This window comes from Athene cunicularia (genome assembly GCF_003259725.1).
Source record: "Athene cunicularia isolate RWA chromosome 17 unlocalized genomic scaffold, athCun1 chr17_part1, whole genome shotgun sequence".
In the NCBI taxonomy this organism is placed as follows: domain Eukaryota; kingdom Metazoa; phylum Chordata; class Aves; order Strigiformes; family Strigidae; genus Athene; species Athene cunicularia.
This window is the reverse complement of record NW_020799122.1, coordinates 516,453-520,495: the sequence shown is the minus strand read 5'-3', so window position 1 is coordinate 520,495 and position 4,043 is coordinate 516,453. Positions and strand designations below refer to the sequence as shown.

General features: G+C 57.1%; 1 protein-coding gene across 1 annotated transcript in view; it reads left to right on the top strand.

The window, feature by feature from the left end:
* The window catches only part of MVB12B (multivesicular body subunit 12B), a 48,767-nt gene that overhangs the window by 43,818 nt on the left and 906 nt on the right, over positions 1 to 4,043 (top strand). The window lies entirely within an intron of this gene.

Below are 4,043 nucleotides of genomic sequence, written 5' to 3'. Positions count from 1 at the left end.
GTTTGCGGTGGGCTGGCAGAGCCGGTGTCGCTCGCTCAGACCCGCCTCGGGCTCTGCCCGGGCACTGGAGGGGCGCAGAGAGCACCGGCCGCGCTGCAGCTCCCCCTCCGCTCGGCACAGGGCGTCCGGCAGGACCTGGAGCGACAAACGCCCTGGGCGTGTGTCCGGGCCGGGCGCAGGCAGCGCCCCGCTGAGCCCCGCTGGCGGCGTGGGCACGGTCGCCTGCCCCTCTCCTCGGACGCTTCCCCGACATCCGCCCCGCTGGCTGCAGAAACAGAGATGTGCCTGTTCCTTGCTCCTGGCGGCTCGCGGGGCAGCACCGGAGTCTGGCGTGGCGCCGGGCGCGCAGGCTGCGTTAAACCCCGACCTCAGCTGCCTCCTCATCGCTGACCTTCGCTCGCTCCCCGGCCAAGCGCATGTCTTGGAGAAGTCTGTTGCTGTAATAAGTTATTTAGAAGTGCCCGTCTGACTCCGTGCTGCTTCTTAAAGTCTCTGCTGTAGAACAAAGCTACGTCATGGCAGCAAAATGGCAAATTTTGAGTAAGTGTTAAAAGGTACAAGTTTTTATAATGTAAAATCCTGATTACCTAACCCCATTGAAATGCGATTGCCATAGTAACAAATAACAGTGTTGCCGCTCTCAGCCTGGGTTGCCCGTTCGCCCCGACCTGCTTTGCACTGCTTTTGATTGATCTTACGTTTTCTGGTTGGACGGAACGGTGACTAACAGTAGGTTTTGTACTGTCAGCTTGTATTTTTTATTTGTACATATGTAAAATATTTCTTGTCCAAAGATTCATTTCTGGTTTCGAGGCACCAAACCGCGTTGCTGGGATAATGAGCACAAAATACCGTAACGTTCAGGACAGACCGATTCCAAGTCTTTGCTTCAACTTCTTCCAATCAGGTAAATCCTTGTCTAAACCTGCCTCTGAACGCAGGGCTGTGCCATGGGAAAGCCGAGGCCCATTTTGGTTGCAGGTGTGTCCTGTTCGGGCGGAATTGAAGCTGTGCTGTTTGCACCAGCTGGGGAGGTTTGGGCGACCCCCTGGACCTGCTCGTTTACTTGGAGGCTGCAGCACCAGTTTTAGTTCTTATTTATCCTGCAGGAAGGCAAAGCCAGACCTCGCTGCCAAGCTCCACAAAGGCTAGATTGATGACGCCGACACCGACAAATGAACATACCATGGCAGCCTGGCCATTCGGCTCAGGTTCACTTGAAGTTCAAATCCACTCCATGCTGTAGTACTGTGCCCATCTCATCCATCTTTTATCTTTCTATGTTTCTGCTTGTAGTTTGTTGTGCAGTTTTCCGAGGCATCCACGTCTAGTTTCTCCTGCGGTGTGGTGGGCGCAGCAGCGGGGTGTCCCCCACGTCGGGGCGTGGAGCTGCAGGGCGCTGCCCCCCCTCTCTTACTGGGGGTGCTAGAGCGAGGGCAGCCAGCGCAGAGCTGCCGCCGGGAGTGGGGGGCAGCTGCCAGGAGCCCCCCAGGAGCGCCGTCCCGAGGGCAGGGCTGGCTGCGCAGCGGCGGGAGCAGCTCCAGGGAGCTGCCAAGCCCCGTGTCCCTTGGGCGCTCCCCAGGCATGTCTCAGAGAAACGGGCGCGTAGCTTCAAGTCCCTGTGAGGTTTAGCTTAGAAAGCGTCAGTAGATAAAATCAGTGCTCTGGTATTTACAGCAACAGCGAGGGTTGCTCAGCCTCCTTAGAGGTGGCGAGCTCAGCTTTCTCCTCGGTGGCCTACAAGAAACGCTGGACGGCTCAGAACGCTGACGGGACGCGCTGCTGCAGCACAGCTGAGAAAGCTCCAGGATTTATTTGTCCGGTTGGTCCTCGCTCCTCCTTCATACACCGGGTCAGCAAAGCTGCTTCAGGGTGCATCTGCAGAGAAACGCGAGGGATCCGTTTGAGCATCGCGGTGTCTCCGTGCCGTGGCGCTGTGGTGTGCCCCATGCTCAGAGCACCGGTGGTACAACCGCGGCTCCCGTGGTGCGAAGGCAATAGAGGTGTTGGAGCGAAGAGCTGTGGCGGGTGAGAGCCAGCCGAGCTCTGGGACCTGCTAAACCAAGGCTGGAAAACGGCGTTTCCAAAGGGGAGAGGGCTCGGAGCCGGTGCTTGGAAGCACAGCGAGACACCCGGTGCAGGGGGGCTGCCTGCGGGTCCTCTTCTCACCCCGCCCGTGATGGGAAGATTTTCTGTTGCACCTCTGAGATCTCGGGCATCAGCTCAGCGTTTCCACAGGTGGTTTCATTTGCTGTTCTGTAACTTTTGTACTCGCAGCAAGGCATTGCAAGGCTGGTCCTTGCATCCTCGCCGCAAGTCCTCCCCCTCGGCACGTGCCGGAGCCAGCACCAGCATCACTCTGCATGTTCCTCCCTGTCCGAAAGGCGACTGTGGTGTGGCTGGGCCGGGCAGTGACCATGCGGGGAGCCCGCGGTTGGTGTCTGGCTGCACAGAGGCCTCCTGGAGTGTAAGGGGAGGGGCTGAGCTAATGGAAAGCACCAGAAGCGGATTTGCAGAGCTTTGCCAGATGTGCTTGGCTACCTTGCCTCTGTTTCTAGAACAAAACTAGTCTCTAGGTAGCTTAATCTTGTGGCTGATGGAGAAATCAGTTTGCCAAATTGTCATGTGTCTGCAACAGAGACAGAGAAGCAGCAGTGAGGGGTTTGCTTACTGTAAAATAACCTTCTGATGTGAATTAGTAGCGACACGCTGCCTCCTGGATTTCTCACGGCAAGGAGCAGGTAGTGTGCCGAGAGGACGCGTGGACCGGCCAGGCCGGGCTGTGCTGTCTGATGTGTTAATGGAGAGGCAAGAAATTAGTCCAGAAAGTAACGTAGAGTGTGAACTTTGTGATAAAATTCAAGTGTGGACAGTTGTAGCAGGTGTCTTCCCTGTGGGAGCATCTCATAGCAGTAGTTATGTAGGAATAAACTTTGTCAAACTTCTTTGGCGGTGGCTGAGTTTGCCGGCGGTGTGTGTAGAGGGTCCCGCAGGCCCTGTGTAGTCAGAGGTTGTTGGTAGTCTGTAGCTTCGGGCTTGTTTGGTTTCACCCCGCCCCTGCCCCACTGGTTTCCCCAGCCCTCTGGACGGACCCCGCGGAGCCCGGAGCCAGCCCCGACGTGGGCACGGCACCGGCCGGGGGATGCTGGTGGCGGGGACCTGCGCCCGCAGGCCTGGGACCCTAAACCCCCCCTTGGGCGCCTTCGGGGTTGGCCTTCGCCCCCTCTGCCCGCGGGCTCTGCCCCCCAGATCTGCCCTCCCGCAGCGGGGCCGGGGTGGCGGCGGCGCGGGGGCAGCTCCCCGCTGCCTTCAAACAGTTACCTCAGCCCCCGGGCCCCGGCGGGCGGCGGGAGCCTCTCGCGGCCGCGGGGCAGCCGAGCGGCAGCGGCCTCGGTTATCCTGAGCCCCAGAACTCTGACGGCCGGGCGGGAGCGCGGGTGCTCCCCTGCTCCTGAAAAAGCTCAGTCAGGTGCTGCTCGATCCGTTCGATACAGGGAAACCAAACAGTTTGGATATTCTGGTCGTTTATTGTGAAATTGTTTCCTAACAGCAACAGTTCTAAATGTCATCATGCAAATGGAAGAGAGAAACCTTTTATGCAGTTGCAAAGTGTTTTTCTAAGATGCTATGCATTTTGTTGGGTTATTGAAAGTGAATTTACTGTGCATTAATCTTATGAATGTTACTACGTTTTATATTTATTTTAGATGACCCTCCTGTATTTTACAAAGGGAAGTTTCATTGTGTGATAACTTAGTCCGTATTCTTAATATAATTTGTTAAATAAAACTCGTTTTAATCAGTTTATTCTCTGTGCTTTGTGTTGTACATCCGGAGTTTTGGAAGCTCAGATCTCCGCAGCTCTGGCTTGCGGGGCCGGCTGGTGGGACCGGCCGCTCTCCCCTCTGCACCCTCATTGCGGCGGCTTCTGCAGATCCCAAACCTGAACCCGGGAGTGGTTAAAACCACCGGGAGGAATGAGCCAGGAGCGGGGGCTCGCTGTGAGCTGGGTGCCCGTGTGGCACCTGGACCCGCGTGGGTTT